This window comes from Rousettus aegyptiacus, unplaced genomic scaffold, assembly GCF_014176215.1.
Source record: "Rousettus aegyptiacus isolate mRouAeg1 unplaced genomic scaffold, mRouAeg1.p scaffold_m13_p_3, whole genome shotgun sequence".
Classification (NCBI taxonomy): domain Eukaryota; kingdom Metazoa; phylum Chordata; class Mammalia; order Chiroptera; family Pteropodidae; genus Rousettus; species Rousettus aegyptiacus.
The window spans coordinates 144,214,192-144,239,366 of record NW_023416306.1 but is presented as its reverse complement, the minus strand read 5'-3'; the positions used below and the strand labels follow the sequence as shown (position 1 = coordinate 144,239,366).

The 25,175-nt window shown below is 37.3% G+C and overlaps 1 pseudogene; it reads left to right on the top strand.

The window, feature by feature from the left end:
* Nucleotides 1-746: 746 nt before the first annotated feature.
* LOC118600521 lies at nt 747-865 on the top strand (annotated as a pseudogene).
* The last annotated feature ends 24,310 nt before the right edge of the window (nt 866-25,175 follow it).

Sequence of the window (25,175 nt, the reverse complement as noted above, 5' to 3'; positions counted from 1 at the left end):
TAATATGTAGTAGAATCATTATACTTTTTGTAATGGGGAAAACCATAAACTATACATGAAGGGAAAAGTACTATATTTTATAATAAAAATCATATACTATAAGGATGTTTGCAAATTTGAGAAGAGAAAGGGAAAGGGAGGGAGGGAGGGAGGGAGGGAAGCAGGAAGGAAGGAAGGAAGGAAGGAAGGAAGGAAGGAAGGAAGGAAGGAAGGAAGGAACGAAGGAAGGAAGGAAGGAAGGAAGAAGGAAAGAAAGAGGGTAGGAGGGAGGGAGAGAGAACGAGGGAATAAAGAGAGGGAGGGAGAAAATGAGGGAGGCGGGAGGGAGGAAAGTGAGAGGGAGGGAGGGAAGAAGGAAGGAAGTCCTAACAAATACCTGTAGAGAAGGTTCTGGTAAAATGTCTCCCAAATTTATTTCATTAAATTGTAATGTTAATATATGTTCCACCAAAAAAATAAATAAATAAAAGATGTTATGGTCATATACATTTGAGAAATGCTACATATCCATCCTTTCTTAGAGAATCACCACAGATATTAGCATGTTTAATGCTTCGAAAGGCCTGTAAGAAAAAAAATGAAATACTTGATTTGACCTAATGTTTATTTCAAAATTGATTTCACAGTGACCGATTAAGCATAGTAAAGTCTAAAGCAAGTGCCATGTAGTGTTTTTAGTCAAATATACCAACATAATCCTAAATACAATGTATCTAGAATTTCATGTGTTTTTAAGATTTTGTTCAGTCTACGGCCATGCTACCCTGAACAGGCCCAATCCCATCTGATCTCAGAAGCTAAGCAGGGTCAGGCCAGGTTACTACTTGGATAGGAGACCACCTAGGAAGACCAAGTGCTGTACACATTAAATAGATGATAGATAGATAGATGGATGGATGGATAGATAGATAGATAGATAGATAGATAGATAGATAAAAATGATTGTATTCTTGTCCACAATTGATCAGGCTTGAATCCATTGAGCATCAGTTGAGGCTTCAGTTATGACACTATTAGCAAACACACCTAATAAATCTCAACCTAATCTCAACTAAATAAAGTTTATAAAATTTCACTTATCATTTTTATTTTTTAATTTTCCTCTCATTTTTCATAGAGTGATAAATACAAATGAAATAAAATAGTCAAACCTTGCTCAAGCATCTCTGTCTGGACTAAAATAGCTCCATTTCAGAAATTGAACTGTTGGCAGTACATGTGGGTGTGTTTGTAACTGATGTGTGAAAATGTGCGTTTCTCAAAAGTCAAACGTGCCAACATGAAAAAGAACCTCTAAATAGAGTAAAAGAGCTCAGTTAAAGATTTGGTCAATGCTTCCTGGATATCAGGAAATTCTCCAATGAAAAGGTGTACATAGGGCTGGTATTTAAAGATAAGTCACCAAGCCCCAGAGGAACAGGGAGGTGGAGAGGGGAGCCTCAAGGCGACATGAATATAGGCATGGGCCACAAACAGTTGGATGTTTTCAAGGAATTCCTGACTCAGCTATATAGTTCATATCAACTATTCCATAATGAGATTATTTGATATTGGAAAGTACCATTTGATGGCCCTTATGTACAATTAAAACCTACCTTAGGCATACATTCTATAAACGCTAATAAATAAATACTTTTATTTCAAAATAAATCATTTCAGATGAGTTCACATTCATGTTTCATGCTGAAACTGCCCCTCTCCTCAGCATCTAAACCCAAAGTCACTGTTCTTCGGGTAGATCATTGTTAGATCTACTCATATCATTCTCCCGAAATGGCCTCCATCTCTTCTAGGCCACACAGCCCTATGGCCACCTACCTTAGAGTTGCCATCCCAAAATGTCCTCTGGTTCTCTGCACAGAAGTTTTCCAAAAACCCTAGGTTGAGCATCTCATCTCGGGAACACAGAATTCACATTTCCCAGGTCTTATCATCTGCCCGATATAAGCAAGGTTTCCTGACAAGTCACCAGGCAGGACAAAAATTAAGAGTATCTATAGTGAACACATTTGCTCTAGTTCTAGCAATGATACTAAATGATTGGTTTTCCCATGAGGTTTTCTCAAATCTGCACCCCACCCTTTCATGTACCACAGTAACAGTCATTAAATGGCAGTGATGATCTGAAATTATATAAGTATATGTGGCTTTGGTGGCCATGCTGACTTCAAGACTTCCTATGAAATGAACTACTACTGAAAAACAAACATTGAAAATACCCTTAAAATAACACATTAGGTTAAATAGAAGCCTATAAGGATTTTTGTGAGAGATTCACCTAAGCCACAGTTACTCAATCTGGGCACATTTGGGAATAGATAATACATGGTTGTTGGGGGCTGCCTGTACATGTAGGATATTTACATCATCTCTGGTCTCTAAACGTTAGATGCCAGTAGCAGCTCCATGCTCCCTACCATACCCCTGAGTGTGATAACCAAATACTTTATCTCCAGCCATTGTCAAATGTCCTCTAGGAGGCAAAATTGTTCCTGGTTGAGAACCAGTGAGATAATAGCTGCAGACCAGAACTGAGCCCTGATGTGTCATTCAAATAGCTGCAGAGTTATGTTAAATCTATAACATCTCCTTGGGTAAGTGGTAATGTATTTCAGTTCAATAGATGTCTACTAAGTACCTATGTGCAAAATACTTTTCTAATACAATGAAGGATTATAAAAACAAACCTGAAATACGGTGCCTTCCATCAAGAACTGCAAAAGATAAGATATTTCTACAGTAATTGACTACTCCAATTCTATACGTTTATTTAATACCTTTTGAGAAATTTTATAATACATTTACTGAATGTCTAAGCATATTTATTGGAGTAATATGTTTGCAAGTATTCTAGACAGAATGGTCTGAAAGATTTAAGTAAAACTATAGAACCGACATATTATTTTGTTAACAAATATTTGATGAATGAATCAAGAAAACCATTTAAACTACTGAAAGGAAGTCTTCAAAGGTGCTTTCAGGGAAATGGATTTTCTTCTGCATTACAACATATAACAGAGTAATGCTGGTCCTTTTCCAGAGATCGAAAAGGACTTACCAAAAAGCTCATACTTTAGCTTGGAATTTATATTTTTCTCTGTAGCCTGGGATATTAAACTTGCATAAGTTGGAGAGTTCTGAAAAAACCTGAGGATGATGAGGTGGATTGGCTGAAATCTGGTCTTTGAGCTGAAGGCCTGAGATGTGCTACTCTGAGCCCTGCACGGAAAGCACATCTATAGAGAAAGAACTGACCTGGAAGGCAGGAGACCTTGCTTCTAAAGGTGATTCTGACACTACTCTGAAGTCTCAGTGCTTGGGGGTTTTTTTTGTTTGTTTATTTGTTTTTAGGTCATTAGAAACCTAAATACACTTTCCCTGTATAAAATGAGAATTATATCTTCTCAGTCTACCTCAAATTAAATTCTGTAAATAAAAACATGACCTAAAATTGGCTGTATAAATATAAGCCGTTAATCATCTGTAAAATTGAGTGACTGTACTGAATATCCTCTCAGGTTGTTTCCAAGCTCTGAAAAATCCAGTTTTATCATAAAGCTTCCTCAGGTCCCCAAGATAGTCTATGTATTTATGAAAGAACAACATAGAGGTATTGGCCTCCTATAATTCACTTATTATCTTTCCTAAGCAGGCTAGACTGAGATCTAGTGATTGATATTTTTGCAAGGGACAAAAGAAACATACAAATGAACAGTCACATAATTTATGGGACCTGGGGGAATGCTCCACTTGAGTTTTAACATTTAGGAAGAAACTGTGTCCATAAAAGTTGTTTTTTGTTTTTGTTTTTTTTTTCCCTCTAACTTCTCAGTATCAATTGATAGTAAAGAACTATGACCCAGGCCTTGGTGCCCTGAGTGTGGAAGGGGCCATAAAGTGCATTGCATCTCTTCTAACTGAACTGCCTTTCACGCAGTGGAGAAACTTAGATTTTACTGCTGAGATCTAACTAATCAAAATACTCCAGGGCTTGGCTTTCCACTGGTGTTATGCATGCCCACCGACACCCCAGTATCTCTTCCTTGGGTAGTAAAAGATTTCTTAGGAAAGAGGAAGCCATTAGCCCTAGGTTTAAATCAAGCAACGGGCCGCATTTTTAGAGTGAGATGGTCAACGTGCATTTGGCTTCATGTTCTCAAGAAACATACTAATCATAGCAATAATATTACTACCATCGGTGTAATATTTTACAGCACATCCTGACATACACTCATGTTCATTAACATTTTTAAAAAGTGTTTGAATGCACCTGGTGAAACTGATTTTTACTATATATATATTACTATCCATTAAAAGCAAACCCCCACCTTTGTGATTTTCCCTTTTATTTTTTCCTGAGAGAAGTCAGTCCATCCAAACGAAAGCATCAGAAGTTAGTGGAATATTGATGGAAGATTTTTAAAAATTATTCCAAAGGCTGGATTAAATCTCAGAGAAAATCAGGTTCCTACTTACAGCTGTTCTTCAGGATTCATGGGAAGCAGTGGTGCCAGTTGGATTGTAAAGCTCTGGTGTGAAAACAATTTTCTTACTAAGAACCTACTCATTGTAGCCTGTCAGCAAACATAAGGTTTAGATATTTTGTGAAAACATTTCCTCTAAATAGCCCATACAATGCTTCCTGGGAAACATCCGAGAAAGAAGACAGAATTCAGTCAAGGAAGCTTGTGACCATGGAGGACAAGATACTCTATATAAGTTTCTCCGTTTGGCAGATCCTGCACTCATCCTGGATTCGTTCTGTCTTCCTGCATTTTCTGTTTCCCTTCTGATACAAAAGCTCAATGGGGTGCATCTATATTTAGCATTTGCCTTATATAAATGGGAATCTGTAATCTCCTCATACATGGCAAGGATGAGTCACTTTGTTTTTTTCTTACTGTTGTTGCTAATTGGAGAATTACCTCACTGCAGCACTGTGCAGGAACTATGGTTCCCTTCTAGATTGAATCTAGCAACGCTAGCAAAGACAATTCAGAAAATACAATATTTTAACTCAAAATATTTAACTGAAAATGCTTAATGGTAAAACAACATCATCCAGCGATTTTTATGGAAGTTTTTCAAAACATGAAACTAACACTTAAAAAGTAAACTAAGCCCACGCTTATTTTAATTAGTCACTGTGTGACTATTAGGTAATTTTACAGATGGGTGAAAAACATCAACACCAAATATTTTATTGAGTTTCCATTTGCCAAGGAATTGTGTCCTGAGGTATAAAATAGTATGTGCCCACAAAGAAAAGTGCAATCTTGTGGTAAGATAAGTCATATAGCCCCAAAAGTTTAATATAAGAACTAAATAGTAAATCAACCAAAATTATAAGCATGCCTAATGTATTACTTGAGGATTTTCCATAGCTGAGTTCAGAAGAAGATGAATTCATTAGGGGCAAATGTCTATATGAAATATGGAAAAGCTTCATAAAGAAAGATTAAAAGCTGGGCTTTAAAGTTGGCTAAACTTTGTCCAGGTAGAGAAAATAGGAAAACACCATTACATGGGGAAGTCCATCAGTATAACTGTGATTCAGTGTGTACTGTGCTCTGTGCCATACCCTGTTCTAGGTTACAGGCCCGTAGGGGTAGAATTAGTAGTCTGGTCCCCTAAAGAACATCAGGGGCAAGAGTTGGGGAGAGCGAACAGATGAGCAAGAATAGAAATGTCCTATAGGGACAGGACAGGAAATGAAAATAAATAGGACTACTGGGATAAGACGGTAGAAGATCTGCTGCAAGACTGCTCCTAACAGTTGTGGGGTCGAACAAATCTCAACACATGGCAATCCTGTATCATCTGGGCCCCTCAAAAATGAAGGGGAAGAGGTGAGAAGTTGGGAAGGGATTGTAAATGAGCACTTGAATTGGGGCAAGGAGGGACACAGTTTTTGCTAATTACCTAAATCTGGTCCAAACATCTTTTAACCTCAGCCAGCAGTCATTTTCTTCATGACTGATTGATCAAGTTGACCCACATTTGAATCCCTGTTCTTATTAGCTGCCTTAACACATTGTTCACTTTCACTGAGCCTCAGTCCCACCACTATAAATTGACATAAAGATACAGCTGTTATGAGGATTAAATAAGACAATGAAAATATAAAGCACCTGCTGTTCTCTACCTCTCTCCACCTCTAATCCCTGCCCAGCCCTGTGAAGTAAACCCATCCCCATCCTACTGATAGCAGAATGATTGCCCAGGTTCACCAAGCCCTGGGGGATATTCTGACTTTGACAACCAAGCTGCTGCACTTGAACTGTATCCTACATAGACAATAAAGAGCAATCGCAGATTTGTGAGCAGAGGACTGATTTGTTTTCCCTCATTCCCACTGGGGCATTTCATGTTTTAATATAGCAGTTCTATCTGAGGGATGGAAGCAGGAGGGAGAGATAGTAAAGACAGTTCGGAACTTCCTGAGCCCATCTTTTGAATCATGGGTATGAAGAAGAGGCAATTAAATAACAAGTCATACTGTAAGAAGTGGGGTTAGAATTTAGGACTACATTCAATGGTTTCAGGGTCCTGTGCTATGCCCCCCTATGTCATACTGCTTGTTTGAAAATGAACCTCCATTTATGCCTTACATCTGTCAATGTCTTACCACTCCAAGAGTACCTGCATTTACATTCTCTTTAATCATAAAACGAGTTTGTGTTTAGGGAATATCAAGGGTTATAAGAGATAAGGAGGTTTTTTGTTTGTTTGGTTTTGTTTTTTTTGGGGTTTTTTTTTTTTTTTTTTTTGGTAAGAGAACTATATAGAGTTGCCCTGAAATCAGACTAGCACTGCTACAGAAATAACCCTTTACACCGAATAACAAAAAACACATCATCAGTAGATCATAAACTGGGGGAGGGAAGCTATTATTTTAATAAAATCTACGAAAAGCCTCTTTTTTTTTGGCTCCAGGTGCAACTCACAAATCTCCACAAATCAAGTAGCTGTTCCTGTTGATCCTAGAATCAGAACAGACTCCCAGGATATGGTGAGGAAATGATAGGCTTAGAATTTTGTAGTTTTTTTCTTGGAAATAAAACCAAAAATGATTAAGTAAGGGATTGTGGCACAGTTGAAGAGTAACAGTACTGAAATATAACATTATTCTTTGTATTTCCTATTCTATATTAAATTTCTCAACAAATAATAAGTACTTTTCTAAAATGTAGGGAGTTTTTTTTTGCTGTTTGTAAATTAATTTTTTTATGATGGTATTGGTTAATAAAATCCAATAACTTTCAGCTGTATACTTTAACAGCAAGGGGTGTGTGTGTGTGTGTGTGTGTGTGTGTATTTACACTCTGCGTTCACCTCCCATAGTTACATTTCTTTCTGTCACCACATATTTGACCCCATTTACCCCATCTACCTGCCCCCACCCTCCTCCCCACTGGTAACTACTAGTCCATTGTCCATGCCCATGAGTCTTTGTTTGTTTGTCTTGTTTATTTGTTCCTTTTAGATTTATAACCCACATATAAGTGATATCATGTGATTTTCAACTTTTTCTGTCTTGCTTATTTCGCTTAGCATGATTATCTTGACGTTCCATCCCTGTCGTCGCAAATGGCACTAAAATGTAGTTTTTTAAAAACTATATTAATCCTGTAATTATAGGATTAGCAGAGCATTAGAAATAAGAGTGAAAATTTTAAAGGAAAATATAAAAATGTTTCAGATTTTTAAAACTTAAGACATTAAAGTCTATTGACCCCGACCCAGAGTTAAACGAGCCACGTATAGGTAATGGATCAAGACTTGTAAAAATTTGTTCTTGACATATTTCCATTGTTTTGTTCAACTAGTTGTTCATTATCATATTCCAATAGAGGAGAAAGAAGGAGTTCTTTTTTGCTAACCACAGTGAAATTTGTAAAAATTAATATCTAAAGCTAAAGTGGAATGGGTATAATGGTGTTCTTTACGTTAAGACACTGGCAAAACTCAGTATTCTGCAGCAAGACTTAATTAAAGATATTTAGGCACCTAGCACACCCCCAGGGAGCAGCCACTTGAATGTTACTTGCGAAGTATTTTTGAAGAAACTCTCCTCCATAAACTACGTGTGGGGGGTGGGGGTGGGAGGTAGTTAAGAAAAGTACAGTGTAATCACTAAATCTGGATTGAAGTTCCAGGCCGATTGGATGGCCTATCTGTGTGACCTCGGGTGAGTTATATAACTTTTCCAGGACTCCCATCTCCTCTATGATGTGGAAGGACTGGATAAGAGGTAACGGCCGCCACAACGGTGTGAGTTTATGGGTTTTAGGGGAATAAGGCAGAGGATCTTGTTGAGTGACACATTTGAGGGCATGCACCGCTATAAGGGAGTCACTAAGAGTCTGCCCAGGGCTGATTAGGCAACTCTTTTTCTAATATCTCCAAAAAGCTTCTTGCCAATATTTATCTGGCCTTGAATACAATAAAAAATCAATCACCAACAAACCTCAGGGATTATGTAATACTAGGTAGACCTTGTCTAAACCTTATTTTTCATTTCCAATGTGACTTAGGGATAGGAGAAGCAAACACTCAGCAAATATCTAACACACAGGCTAGAGTGTAGGCACTGGGCTCCCCTGTGCTAATTGCTGTGGAAGTACCAGGAATCTGATAGGCATAGTCCCTGCCCTCGGAGAACTTATACTCTAGACAGGAGGATTCAGACACACCAGTAAGCAGGAGAAAAACCAGTAGAGAGGTATGCATCAATGTTACGGAATACAGAGCTGAACTATGTATCTTGGGAAATTAAGGCAGGCTATTGGGAGGAGGTAACAATGAAGCTAAGCCTAGAGTATGTGTGCACTGACACTCAATTACCCAGAATTTTTATGAGACAATTGATCTCTGAAAATCGACTTGTGAGGCTGTATCAAGAGTTGAAATTTGTGATAAGTAGAGCCAATAAACCATACAGAATAAGAAAATATGTATGTTTACGTTAAAAACAAATATATAACTTGAAACAAAATTCTAAGCACTTATTATTATTTTGGCTTCTCTCTTTTTCTCCCTTCACTCTGCAACCATTCCTACATGATGGTTTTCTAACTTTTGTTCAAAGAAAGCTTTAACAAGAGCTTTAGTATCCAAATACAACACAATAAGAAATGCTGCCTTGGTTGAAGTTGTGGGACAGACCTGAAACTGTGCCCAAAATCTAACCTGCCACCCCCATCTCCAAGCTGCCCCGGAGACATTATCTCAGAAGGGCTCAGCAAAATCCAATTTGCAAAACAATCACCTGGTCTACCTCTCCTTTTAGGAATGAAGCTCTGTAACATCTTTAATTTTTAATTTAATTTACACCTTTAATTTCCTTTTCTAGAAATTGAGCTTTAATTTGCCTAAAATCAACTATACCAGTGAACTTTTGTTTAGCTATAAAAATTCCAACATTGCTGAAATAATGAGTTCATTTTCAAATCATGCTTCCTTACCCAGAGAAGTAACATGAGAGAAAGAGAGAGCCGGGCATGGAATCCAGGTCTCCTCACTCAGGCCACTGCCCAGAACATAAATCAACCATGGGCATACACAGCAATCTATATGTTGTGCACAGTCTCTTTTCTTTTCTGATTTGTAGATTTATTGCTAAATCAAGAATTGGAGGATTCCATGCTAGTTATGGGCCTTTTCCAGTTGAAGTTCAAGACCCAGGAGGAAAAAATAAATAATCAATAAACACCCAATAACACTTCACATATACTCCTGCTAAGAGAGCTCAAATAGACTCAGTGTCCTTAAACAAGACAAGGCATTAAAGCAAATGATACCTTTTTCTACTGCATTTGTCTGGATGAAAGATTTCAGATACCTATAGCTAGTTTGAGTTCTCGACCAGTCAGTTTTTGTTTGTATGTAAAAGAAAACACTGTGCTGTCTGAATTAAAAAAGGGTATTTATTGAAAAATGTGGGCATAAGATTCAGGATGATCCCACTTAGAAACAAGCAAGAACCAGAGATTGGCCACTACTGAGGATGTTTATAGTATCACCACAGAAAGATGCTGTCCCAATTCCAGTTTTACCCATCCTTTCTCCTCATGCTACTCATTCAAGATTCACTCTTCCAAGACAGAAACATCCAACTGGCTAAGCTTCAGTCATATGCCCATATCTCTCTGCCATTAAACAGGAGAGATTTCCTAGCATCTCATAGACACACAGTGGGAGATTCCCAAAGTCTGTAAGTGAATTCAGATGCTAAACAGCCAAAAAATGCCAAGTGTCACATTATCTGGATGGTATGAGTCAAAGATTATATTAGACATTTAATTATAGATGAATGTAAGATATTTGAACTATAGGTAAAGGTAAGAAAGAAGAGTAGAAGTCTCAATTCCAGAAAGAATTAAAATTTTTGGACTGTGAGGAACAAGAAGAAAGGTGTTTTAAGGCTTTATTGCATTCATTCTGTAGAACAATTTTACCTGAAGTGTAACCTATAAAATATACTCTGTTTCATCAGATACTCATCATGTATCTCCATTTTTGAGACTCAAAATGCTAGGTAGCACATTAAAGATTCCAAAATGTTATTTCATTTGCCATTTTCCAAACTTCTTTCTCACTGAGTCCTTGACACCCACAGAATCAGCATTTCAAAAAACATAACTTTGAGAAATGTTATTTCTGTTGAAAGAAGTAACCTCTTGAATGCTATGAAACATGTAAGGTCATTTCATGAGAGTTAAGACCTTTCTCTCTAGGGGAAAAGACCTCTCAAATACTCAGTCCTGAAAGTAACTTAATTGATGATTATTATTTAATCTTTAATTCCATGGAAGTTATAGTAGCCTGCTCTTATCAGATTTCAGAGTTTCCCAAAAGATAAGAACAGGTAAGGACTTTGATTAAATGCTCCATTCAAAAGCCATAGGTTGCTAAATGGTTAAGAAAACAAAACCTTAAATATGTACCAAATGAGACTCACTTTGGATGAAAAGACACCCACAGTAAAGAGATAGAAAAAGATTTATCATTAAAATGGGGGAAAAATCTGACATTGCAATACTTACACCAGACAAAACAGATTTTAAAACAAAGGCTATCACAAGAGATAAGGCAGGACCCAGTCTTCCCACTCTTGGGTTTTATCTCAAGGAACTCAAAACACTACTTCAAAGGGACATGTGTTTCCTGAACATACGTTCATTGCAGCATTACTTACAATAACCAAGATATGGAGGCAACCTGGGTGTCCATTAATGGATGAATGAATAAAGAGGTGGTACATATATACAATGGAATATTACTCAGCCATAAAAAAAAAGAATGAAATCTTGCCATCTGCCAAAATATGGATGGACCTAGAGGGTCAGACAGAGAAAGACAAATGCCATATGATTTCACTTATTGGCGGAATCTAGAGAACAGGATAAACAAAACAAACAAAACAGAAATAAGCTCATCGATAGAGAGTATTTTGATGGTTGTTGGATTGGGGGGTTTGGGGAAGTTGGTGAAGGGGGAGGGGATTAAGAGGTACAAATTGGTAGTTACAAAATAGTCATGAGGATGTAGAGTATAGCATGGGGAGTATAGTCACTAGTATTATAATTACAATTCATAGTGTCAGGTGGGCACCGGATTTATTGGAGTGATCACTTCATAAGTTATATAAATGTTAACCACTGTGTTGTATACTTCGAACTAATATAATATTGTATGTATGTCAAATGTAATTGAAAAAAATTTTAAATATTTTTTAAAAAACAACTTCGATTCTATCTTAAGGGCCACCTCTAATGATCAATGAGTAATTGGTAACTCTTCTCCCTCTACTTAATTGGTAAAATTTGATGGACTATCAGAAGCCCTCTTAAAAAGGAAACATAAATTATAGGAAAAGTACTAGAGCTTTTGGCTGGATGTGAAAGTGCAATTCTGCATTCCCTTGTCTGCAGGAGCCCTGGGTCCTTCTCTCTCCTGCAGTCCACAGCCCATGTGCCCTACATTCAAATAGCACTGCCAGCCTTCATGTTGTCCATTTCTTTGTAACCAAGAACGTGACAGCTGAGAGCATGAGACATCATTGAAATCACTTCCTTTATTATTACCCCCCTTTAATTAAATGGGGCTAAAAAAAAATTAATCCCTGGCGAAGTCTAAGAGTGAGAGGTATCAAGTGTTTTATCATCATATCCTGCCAGCAACTCCATACTTGGCCTCGTATCCAGGCAGCAGATTATTGTAGCTTGCCCGACAAACATGATTAATAACTCAGCCAGAGCTTTTGTACTAGATGTAGTGTTTGCCAAAAATGGCAGGACTCAATGGAGAAGGGGGCACTGCAGTGACAGTTACTTCCCTGCCATATGACCCTTCTTTGTAATTAAAAACCAAACTCAATTATGTAGCAAACATCCAATGACATAAGTCTTCTCCTCCCTCCTTTAAGTGATGATTGCTAATGCTGGGATTATTTTCACAGCTCTAAAATAAAGCAAAGGAAATATGTGATTTCTCCAAATGCAGTTTGCACATTCAACATTCGCAGCCCCAGGCTTGGAATCTTTATCCCTGTGCATGAGATACACGGGACACTAAGTGTATTTGTCAGGAAGAAGAGAAGCTAGGAATCAGTGCATCCTCTTTACCTGATGCCATTTGACAACTTGCTGTGGCAGAAATTAAAGAAAATCAGGAGGCCATACTATCCCCAGACACTCTCCAAATGAGGTGGCTTGTTGGTGACCAGGTCCCAGGGCTATTTCTGCTGCTGAATAGTTCTGTCAGTTATACCATTTTTCTCCCACTTTGGTACAGTTTGTTCTTTATTGTTTTGTGTGGTTGCTTTCCTGCTGTGGCAGCTTCCAGACAACAGCTGCGATGCCACCCACCAGCAACCCAACAATGCCAACCAACTCAAGTAAACAGGTTGTGTGATTTGACCCCTCCCACACACACACACACACGTGTGAGGAAATGCTGGTGATGCAGATTTCAGCTGGAGGATGCCTCTCAGGGAGCAGCAGACCCACACAAGGGAAGCTAAATCCTGCCTGATTTGATTTTGAGGGAATAATCACTTTATTTATAAAGTTCCCCTCCTACCATTGCCCTGGAAAGGAGTCACAATAGTGACTAGATAAAAACGTTAATTAAGACATCATAAGCCACCCTGAAGGCACAGGAATAAAAATAAAGAAGGAATTTGCTAAAGGGGGAGTTTCAAAAGGGTTGCCTAAAAAGAAATAAAGTAAGAGAGAGATACACTTGAGCTCAAAGGGCCCAAGTCCTGAGGGAGCTCCAAGGCGACAGCTCTGCAGCCCCACGACCTCCACCAGAAAGGTGGGAGCTAGGAAGAGAAGCACAGGCAGCTACTGAACGACACATGTGATTGGACTGCTAGGTCCACCATGTCCCTTAAAAGAACGAACCAATGGCATATGGACAGAGATGGGCCTGAATGCTCTATTATTTCCTCCAAAAGTCAATGGAACTAACCGGTAAAACCCACTTCATAACTCCTTGTATAAAAATAAATAATTGTCTAATACACTCCAAAATAAGCATGTGATTTTTCAACTCTGAATCTGTAACCACCAGATATCTTTCCAACCTTCAAGGATGATGGTTATTTCCCCAGTAGAAAGATAAAATCAATCAATCTGTAATCAGATCTATAATAAATGATCTTTAGCAATACTGTGTATAAGAAATAAAGCCATGAATCATGTTTCAAGTACTTCTGCAAATAGGAAATCATCGACAATTTTAAGAGTACCACGAATTTTCAGAGCTATTATGTATTATAACCAAGGGTAATAGCTAGAAGAAAATAATATATATATATCTCAATAATATTTACATTAATTTGTAGCATATCTAGAAAAAATGGGCTTCATGAAAACATATTTGTGCAAGATGGCCTCTTCACCTGATTTGACCCACTCTACACACTTATATCTTGGTGCTAATTATCATGTAGGAGTTATTTGGTCCAGGTATCTATACAAAGAACCTAAAATGATTTTTTTTAATATAACTAAAGGCTTCATCGAGAATGACAATCTCTCATTCTGTAATGAGAAATGTAAGGCTAATTATATGCACTTGTTATACAATGACCTAAAAAGCTTTAGAATAGATTCGAACATCGGATTGCAGCTCATCATACTCAGGGACCACGGCCAGGGTAATTGTCTCTCTATTGATTCAACCTGTGTGTTTCTTATCCTTGTCTCAAGTGAGCTCTGATCACTGTTGAGATGCCAATTTCTTATGTTGAGGCCTATTACTAAATACGAGTCTTTGCTTATGCACTTACTCAATGTACAATCCTTGATTATTGAGGAGTTAGCACTGAAAATGCCTGAGTAGTGCCAGAGCAGTGCCTCTTACCTGAACTCCCTCTACTTGGGCTCTTGCTGTAGAGATCAGCATACTCTGGGCTCTGGTGGCTGCAGATTGCTCCATGTGCTCTGCCTGAGAGTGAACTTGAACGGAAGAAATGACCTGATTAGAGGCCTCACTGAGAGTGGATCTTCTTACCAACCCCACGAGTATGCCCTTCATGATCATGCTGTGAGAGTCAATGATGTCCAGTGTGATGAAGACTTGCAAGTGAGAATTGTGAGGCTATTTTTGCTTCTAGCTAAACGGAGAAATCCTTGTCTTAAAAGAAATTATGCCTCAAGGTTGCTAGTTCTGATTAAAGAAAACAAACCCAAAACATGGCTCAAGGTTTTATATCATGTGTGAGTGTATAAACAACAAACAGAAACTGCAATCACTTATTTAGGTGTTTTGTTTTGTTTTGTTTTGTTTTGTTTTGTTTTGTTTTGTTTTAGGAGAGGTGGCTGTTATCAACACCTTATATAAAGTTTAAAATTAAGTTTATTCAAAGTTTCCCCCAAAATCCAAATTCAAGGTAATTTTCTAAGATAAATACACAATCTTATTTTTCATTTATTGTGATTTCCGTCAATATTTACTCTTTAAATTGAATAGTAAGAGGTTTTATATGAAACTGAGTCAGATAACAAAAACCACACATAAAAATCAATCTCATGATTTTAAACTCATATCTTAATGCAGTCAGTTATTCTCAGATACTTGAGAGTTATGAGTTTTATGGATGTGCATATAATATTAATAAAGATTGTAGTTGTGATCATAAGCAAAGAGAAAATTGGCTTTTGTAGTAACATTACAAATCTCAAATTCAAAAAAGATGTTTTGAGCTCCTGCTCTGTGCTATAGAGCATGCTCGATGCTGAAAAAATAAATGAATAAAGCATATAATCCATTATCTCAGACTGTTCACAGATAGTTACAGAACCAAAGAATAAGTAGCAATTGAAAACATAATGATAGGTACATGATTGGTCAGAAACATATTTGGCAGCAAGTAACCCAAACCCAAATTGGCAATAACTTTAAGAGGAAGCAATTTATTTGCCTAATTTAACAAGAAATCTGGGGATAGTTAGCTCAGGGCTGACTCTATGTCTCAATCATAGAATCAGGGACCCAGGTTTTTTAAGTCTTCTTCCTCCATTATCCTTTAAATATGAGTTTCATCCTCATGAAAAAATAAGACAAAGACCAAAGGGAAGCATTCCATTTAAAAAAAAAAAAAAAAAAAAAAACAAAAATCTAATTAAAAATAGGTAGAAGACCTGAATAGACACTTCTTGGAAGCATACAGATGGCCCACAGACATATGTAAAAATGCTTAAATCACTAATCATCAGGGAAATACAAGTCACAATCACAATGTAATATTACCTCACACCTGTCAGAATGGCTATTACCAAAAAGTCAATCAATAACAAGTGTTGGTGGAGATGTGGAGAATAGAAACCCTCATGCTTGGTTTGAGGAATTGTAAACTGGTGCAGCCACTATGGAAAACAGAAAGGAGGTTCTTCAAAAAATTAAAAATATAACTACTATATAACCCAATAATTTCACTTCTGGGCATTTATCTGAAGAAAACAAAAACACTAGCTCGAAACGACCTATGTACTCCTATGTCTATTACAGTATTATTTACAATTGCCAAGATATGGACGCAATCAATAGATGAATGAAGAAAATACACACACACACACACACACACACACACACACACACACAATGGAATATTACCCGGCAATAAAAAAGAATAAAGTCTTACCATTTGACAACATCAACAGATCTAGATGGTATAGTATGCTAAGTAAAATAAGTAAGACAGAGAAAGACAAATAATGTATGACTTGACTTATATGTGGAAACTAAAAAAATAAACAAACAAACAAAAAACACTCACAGAGTTAGAACAAGCTGATGGCTGCCAGAGGGAAGGGGTTTGGAGTTGAATGAAAAAGGTAAAAGAAATGAGGTATAAACTTCCGGTAGAAAATAAAAGGGTCATGGGGATGTAATGTACAGCACAGGATACAGTCAATAATATTAATAATTCTGTATGGTGACAGATGGTTACTAGAATTATGATGATCACATTGTAAAGTATATAAATGTAGAATCACTATGCTGTACACCTAAAACTAATACAGTATTGTTTGTCAACTATACTTTAATTTAAAAAAAAAAAAGTTTTCCCAGAAGCTCTATCTAGAAACTCCTATATTTCAGTTGCCAGAAATAGGTCAGTCACCTATTAGCAAGGTAGTATGTGAAGATAAGTATTTTAGTTTTTGCCATAATGCGTGTTAATAAATGAGGAAGAAGTGGAGAAGTGCAACTATGTAGAGTATTAGAGGAAACAGGAGATCCCAAGGGCATTCTAAGCAAAGGACACAGAAGCACTGCAAGCTGTTCAGTACAACTGGGACATAAGATTCACGCTGGGGAGTAGACAAGATGAGACTGGAGGTTCGTGAAAAGACTAGAGACAGGTAGGCGTGTGAAATGTTTTAGAGAGTCAAGTAAAGAGGCTATGCCATACTAAATAGTTTTGTCTTTATGGTAGAGTTTAAAAGACACCATTTTATCATAATAAGCCTTGTAGTTGATATTACAGCCTTGCCTCATGTCCCCAACTCCTGCCCCGGTGTCTCTCAATCATGCTATCTCATCCCCTTACTCTAGTGCTATCTTTGCCACACAGTTTCTGATCTCTCACCACCCCTCACTCCTGACTTCAGTGAGCACACAGGTGCAGGAGAATCTGAAAGCTCTCCAGGCTGGTGGATGTGCTCTGCTATGTTCTGCCTGACGGTTACGTGGCAGGCACTCCTCTAGGGAGCATTTTGTATGCCTAGTTGTTGTTTGTCTTTAGAAATAAATTTGGTTGGGAACTCTGGGCCTGGCACTCTCATCCTGCAGAATTTGGCCAGAACCCTCCAGTGTGTCCAAAACAAAGCTCTGCTTTAATTGCCTCTGGCAAAATATTTGAAAATAAAATCCAAAATGCAAGGAAAGTATATTGCTGACATTGATGGTACCCAAATTGACACATTTGCCTGGTTAGAGAACTTATGTCAAAAAGAAGTAAAAATAGAGATTCAAGCCACGTAATCCTTACCTGGGCATGTTCTCTGGATTTGTGTAGAAAGCTCATTAGCATATTCCCCAGCCTCTCTTGATTGGAAGATACAGAGTACTAGCTGTACAAACATCGCTCAAACAGCTTCCAAGAATATCAACAGAGAATGGCGATGTCAAATAGTAACTTTAATGAGAGCATTGTTGCTCAGAGATGGGAAACTGGCGAGTGCTGGGTGTGAAGCGGAGGAAGCAGAAAGAACTACATGGAAGTAAATGCCAAAGAATCAAGATGAAGGTTGAGATGAACCTATTTCACCTCAGGAATGGAAAGCAAACAGAACTACCTCTGGATCTCACCCTATGCATAAATATAAATACAACACACACAGATATTCTTGGAAAGTTTTCCCACCAATGAGCTATAATTCGACTATAAATACATTTTTTAACATCATAGTCATGAGAGTTTCTATTAATTGGCATGACAAATGAGTTTGTAAATCAGGGGCTGCTCTGATGTTTCCTATTCGTTCCTTTGTCATACCATTCGGGTGTTGAACTATCACGATAGACAACTTAACAGAAATACATTTTTTGTCATCTCTGAGTCTTCTAGAAGACAGGAAAGATGAGTGAAGGATCCTAGAAAAGGGAATGTAATGAATGTACCTAACCATTTCTATTGGATTTGCTATGCCATTTGCCCATTCACCTGGATAATTGGCAGATGATCTTAACAAGTAAGATACAAGACTTGGACTTATGCCATGGATCATTCTAGTGAACAATGCTGACCAGAAAGCCTTTCTTTCCTGGACCCTTTCTTTTTAATTGTGCGTCTCCACTCTCTTTGGTAATGTAGTTCCCTCATTCTTTTGCCTTTCCCCCTATCCAAAATCCCTTCAAAATTGGATTTTGAAATATCCATAAGTTATGTATACCGTAGAGAAATGAAGTCACGATTTAGAAACACTGGCATTGCAGTGCTAGTACCAGAATGGCCTATATTTGAATCCCAGCTCTGCCATGTTACCACGTGTGATTTGGAGCAAGCTAGTTACCTCACTGAGCCTCATTTTACCTGAAATGGGGATGATGGGTCATCATACGCACTACAGGGAGTTGCTATGGAGTAACTAGGAGTGACTAGACTTGCACAGACTGATCCTGACAAATGATAGTTATTCACATTATGGTACCTCTTCCCATGGTATTTGCATTGTAAACATTTCAAATTGGAATGAAGGGAAACTTGGATAGAGAAACATTTGGTAGAGGTGGGAAAGGAGGCTATGCTGCTTAAGTATGAAGCTAAACCAAACCTTCAAGTGAAACCTATGCTAAATCAGTGTTTCAGAGTTTGTGATGAGTGTGCCTGAAAGGCATGTGGCACATTTTAGGGCCAACAATAATCCATGGCTTGACCTCTTCTTGCTGGGGGTTCTAGGGTGCCCTAAGATGCTCACGAAGACCAGGGTTAACAAGCAGACACCCTAAAGCTCTGACCATACTGTAACTGGCTCTAAAGTTATCAGGTCAGTATAATGCATTTTCTGCAATTCTTGAAAAAGATCTTAAAAAATAAATAAGTAAATAAATAAATAAACAAATAAACAAACAAATAAATAAAAGATCATCAGCTAGCTAGGAAGAGAATTCAGGAAAACACATGAACCATTCTTCCAAACATAAAAGATAAGTGGCATGTGGGGCTTTAAGAAATAATGTCCACTGAGACCAATGCTTTGCACAGACTAAGTGCTCACTATATATAGAAGGGAGCCCCTTCTGCCTGCTGCCTTACAAGTCAGAAAGAAAGGATGACATTTGAAAAGGGTCCTCCAAAAGTTTTGCTGTTTAAGAAACATTTGCAACATCACAATGAAAAAAAAAACTTGTAGGTATTTTTTGACTGGAAAAATATCATGAACATTGGTTTTGGACTGCAAAAAAAAAAAGAAAAGAAAAGAAAAGAAAAAATAGAGATGCTTAGGCTTTGCAGAAACAGCAAGTGTTGCCTGTGGCAAATTCACAAAATTTCATATTTCCACCAGAAGCAAAGTGTCAGAGATTTCCTCAGAGGAACTACGTTCCCAGTTGGAAATGTGAAATTTTAGCTCAGAAAGAAATCTGGGTGTTCTGCAAAAAGTTAAAACTGATTCTCTCTCTCTCTCTCTCTCTCTCTTTTTTTTTTTTTTTTTTTTTTTTTTTTTTTTTTTTTGATTTTGGGTGAGGCCACGCCATCCCAAGGTGGGGACAGTGATGAAGAAAGTAAGGTCTGGAATCAAAAGGTAGAGAAGGGGCGGAGAATGGAAGGAGAGGTTCTGGGCAGGAGAGGGCCTAAGAAAGTTCAAAATGGAAGGGAAAGGATGACAGATGTGCTGGACCTTACAGACTTTAGGAGCTTACAATTTTGTTTAAGACCAAGTTCAGCGAATCAAACTCCCAACCAAGACCCAAAGACCAGGACTTCTTTTCACGAACTTTATTTCTGCCAAATCCAACCTCTTCTCTCTGTTCCTGCCTCTGGTATTTTCTTTTGATGAAACTGTGCCAGGTTTTCATTATACAATTTCAAAGAGAAAGGATTTCACTTTTGTATTTGGACTGAATTTTTAAGATGTAATTTCCTAAAACAAGCTTTGGAGAAGAGCATAAAAGTAAAACTTTAAGATGTTTCACAAACATCAGATTCTTTTTTCAAAGGACTGCAAAGCCTTATAAATCTTCAGCCTTGTTCTGTGTGTTCCAGATCCTTTCTCACAGAATTTTCAAACAACACTGTATATGAGGCACGGAAATTGAACTGAGGAGGGTTGTGCAATGGGGAAATTTAAATACCATATGTTTTTAATTCCATTAATAAAATATTATTTTTGGAGGTAGGCTGGAGACCACTACTAAGGCACTAAATAATGATTTCTTTATTAAATAAGATGAGTCTTCCACTATCCCTGAAGACCCTTTGTATATTCATTCATTTTCTTTCTAACCCAGTCAGCATTGCCTCTTTTATTCTTCAGACAGAAGAAATAATGCGAGGGCTTTTAAAGCTCAGAAGATTCAAAGGTTTATTTTGAATATATGTAGCCTTCCAGGCAACAGATAAGAACCTACACTAAATATAGCTTCTCTTGTCAGAATTGAACTACCTCTGATATAAAGAAGACTGACCTCATAAAACATTCAATTTACCTCCATTACTCTATCAAATGGGAAGGAATTTGATATGGGATACAGGACATTTAGTGGTATATGGCATGCAGTGCTAGAATATAGGACATTTCGAGACACTCAAAGAGGTTAGATGTGTATGAAGATGAAAGGCCATTCACTCCAAGTTACGCAATACAAAAACATTCACCAGGAAGTCAAACATAAATTAAGGCCTGTCCCATCTCACAGTCCAGTAAATGAGTTAAGATAAATGCTCAACTGTTTGCAACAATAATTAATTTAACACTGAGGGCACAGGTACCATATTCCACACCTGAATTACATAGAAGAAAAGAAACGAGAACTTAAACAGGGATATCAAACTCTGTTCCAGTTTGTAAATAATTGTTTTTAAAAACTCCTCCTAGGGGAGAACCGTAGGTTCTCTCTTCCCTAGGAGGAGTTTCATTAATGAGGAAGAGTTGACTGCTGAGTTTGAGGAAATGGAAACTTTCATATACACTGTAAGTGGTGTGCTGAAAGGGAGATTCTAAATTATTCATGATAAGTTAACGACACTGAGAGAAATAGAAGAGAAAGAATGAGCCTGGGTGACTAGAAAGGCCCACAGTCCAGAGGGTACTCATAAAAGGACTTTTTCAAGATCAGCCACACATAGATTTGAGTATTTCACTGAGCGAATTGGTAAAAGAGAGTAATATAATGAATGAGAAACACCAGAGTCAGATCTGAAAACAGGAAACCACTGAGAATTGACAATGAGCAAAAAGAAAAGAGGTCAGTCTCCTGCAGAACAGGGTTCCGTTGATATTAATTCAGCCCTCTAGCCTCCTAATGTTACTCTAAGTGTTTCTCTAACTTCTTTGTGCATACAAATCACCTGAAAATCTTGTTTGAATGCAGATTCTGATTCAGGAAGTCTGGAGAGAGGGCAGAGACTTTGCTCCCAGGTGATGCTGTTGCTATGAATCCAAGGACCAACTGCACGTTGAGTACCAAAGTACCTAAGTCTGAATCTCATTGGATCAGTGCAATCATACAAACCAAAATAAGAGCCCTGAAGGTGCTTTAAGACAGTGGGGCCGCCTCGTCTCTGGAGTACCTCTAGATCTGAATCACTCTGTCTGTGTGACATGGTTCTCCTTGCAGGGCATTAACTGAATGAGTATGATGAAGGTGGCATCCAAATTTTCATTGCAACCCACTTTGCCCCCTTTCTGACATTACAATCTAAGATAAATTATTCAGTTGTTGAGCCTGAGTTCTCTAAAATGATAATAAGAATCTTTAGGGCTTTTCGAGGATCAAAATTGGACTCTAAGTAAGCAACGAATGAACAGGGCAAACAAACAGAGACTCATGCACATGGACAATAAACTAATGGTTACCAGAAGGTAGGAGGTGGGGGAGGAGAGGGGAGGTAGACGGGGTAAAGGGGTCAAATATGTGGTGACAGAAAGAAATCTAACTATGGGAGGTGAACACACAGGGTAAATATATATATGCCTTACTGTTAAGATGTACAGCTGAAACTTATTGGGTTAATTAACCAATATCACCATAAAAATTAATTAATTAATTATTTTTTAAAAAGAACTCAACAAATATCAGCGCTTCTTCCTTCTTTCCTGTATTAAATAATAAGAAGCATAATTTTCACTGATTTATCTGACAATAAACACAGCACTTTCGCTGCCACTTTTATTTTGTCCTTTTAAAATTCATAAACAAGATCCATGTCATCTCATGGTGAGGAAACAGAAGCTCAGAGAGGTTTAGTGCAGTAATTGAGAGCCTAAGGTTTGAATGGAGCACACCTGAATTCAGATCCTCTATTCTTTACAGAAATTTTATTGTTCATTTGTTTGTTTATTTATTTATTATTATTTTTTGCAGCAGAAAAGAAAAGCTTTATTAGAAGAGAAAGTACACCTCCAGACATGGAAGTGGGCCTGAGCAAAAGAAGCGTGGCTCCAAAGGCCAAAATTGTACCATGTATAGTGGCACCTATATTAAGTAAAATCATGTAAAATGCCTCTCAGAACTTCCTGTTAAATATTGGTTTTCTCTGTTCCTTCCTAAAATGCTACAATAACGATGGAAAATAATTTAAGTCACTGTATTAATTTGCTAGGGATACCATAAAGTATCATAGACTGGGGGACTGAAAGAGCAAAAATTTATTGTCTCATAGTTCTGGAGACTGTAAGTCCAAATCAGGGTGTCGACAGGATAGTTCCTTTCGAGGACTTCGAGCGAAGGATCTGTTCTAGGCCTCTCTCCTTGGCTTGTCGATAGCTGTCTCCTCTGTGTCCTTTCACATCGTATCCTCCCTCTGCATGTCTCTGTGTCCACATTTTTTTTAATGAGGATGCTAGTCGCATCAGCTCAGAGCCTCCCGAATGGCCTTATTTTAACTTGATTACCTCTGTAAAGACCCTATCTCCAAGTAAGATCACATTCTGAGGTCCTGGGTTAGGACTCAACATATGAATCTTGGGTAGACACAATTCAACCATATAAATTTAACCCATAAAGACAAAAAAAAAAGAAAAAAGAAAATGGAAACAAACATGAACAGAACACAGAAGATGAAATATGGACAGAAGAAAAGAGGATGTAAAAAATCTGAATGGCCAGTACACACAGCAGGGGTTGGAGTATGCAAACGAGAAACAAGGCATTTCATAACACAGAACACCAGCAAGGCTTGGGAAATAGTGGTAATTCATTCTCCCAATGAGGGAAGAGCTGAAAACAAGGCGTTTGTTTGGAAATGTGTATTATTCATAGTTATATCCACAGACATTCTCTGTCCATAAACAGGATTTATGTGGTGGAGAAATTAAACCATGGACTTTTCAAACACAGGGAGGACTAGGGTGGGGAAGGCACCCTTCTGAAAATAGGCAAAGTGAGTTAAAATTAGCATACTGATTGATAAGACCCCCAATTCTTTTTTGCATTCTGCTTTAGGAATGCTGGCAGCCAGGCAAATACTGCCTTGGGCAAGTGATTGGTAGATTGTTCTCTGGAAGAATTGAATTAAGGCAGAGAGGGCATTAGATCTTCAGTGAAGGCTACAAGTTGTCCACTTTTGACCATGCACATAGAATTTCCAAATGTCTTTTTCAGTGCCTCCTTTTTTAAAAACTATTTTATTGCAAAGCCTAAGACACATACAGAACAGTTCCTAAAACATAAATGAAATATACTCAATGAAATAACACATAGTGAACACTTATGTAGCCACCAGATAAGTCAAAAAATAAAACACTTTCAGCAATCCAGAAACCAACCCCATAAAGTCTTCCCAAAGACAAATCTTCCCTCCTCCTCTCAAATATAACTACAATTCTGTATTTTAACAACATAATTTAGTTTTACCTGTTTTGAATCCTTACCTAAATGAATATATAAAAAATATATATTCTTTTTTGCTGGCTTTTCCCCTCAACATTATGTTTGAGAGATTAACCTATAAATTTGGAAACATCTGGAGTTCATTTTTTTTACTGCTATATAATATTCTTGGATGACAATAGCATGATTTAATGTATCCAGTCTACAATTAATAGATATTATGTATTACTTTTTAACATTATACTTGTGAGATTTATCTACAAATTAGTTGTATGTACGAAATGTCTATCATCCATGCTGTTGAAGGTAACTATAGTCCAGATTTTTCGATGCAATAAAATGTTTAATTGTAAAACCGAGTTTTTATCAATTTTACTATTGATGGACATCTCTATTGTTTCTATTATCTACATAGTATGAAAACTGATACTTAGGATAGTCTTGCATGTATCTCTTCATGCCCATGTGCGAGCATTTCTGTTGGGGGTTTTTACCTAAAGGTAGAAGCACTGGATCATAGAGTAAGCATATTTTTGACTTCATATACAAGCTAATTTTCCTTAGTTATTTTGAACCAATTTATCTTCCTCAAAATAGTCTAAGAAAATTCCTGTTTCTTTAAATCCTCACCAACATTGGGCAATTTACAACCCTTTTAAATTTGGAGCACATTCCTCTTAAATCAAAAAGTAGAACCAATATGAATAGCTATTTGTGGGAAATCTCCATGTGAAAACTAAAGGCAAAGAAAAACGAAAATGAAAATGGAGATTGTAAAATGCATAGAGAAAAAGAGAAAATATTTTTAATATTTTTATATTTAAAAAATATTTTTAGAAATAGTAACCTCTGAAATATAAAAAGTTATAAATACTATATAAAAAGAATGCTTTATATAGACTAGAGAAAAATAAAATACTAAAATTCAATGAAAGGATTTAAAGATTACTTTAAGGATTCCTCCCAAAAGGGAGGGGGAGATAGAAAGTTAAAGAAAGTTAAAAAAAATATCCCAAGATGCCCAACTACTAATTTATAGGAGTTCCAGGAAGAAAAATGAAAACTCAGAAAACAGATGGGAGAAAATTACCAAAGAGTAGAAAACAGGAAAAATTTCTAGAACTAAATAACATGAGTTTCCATATTGAAGGGGCCCATCAAGT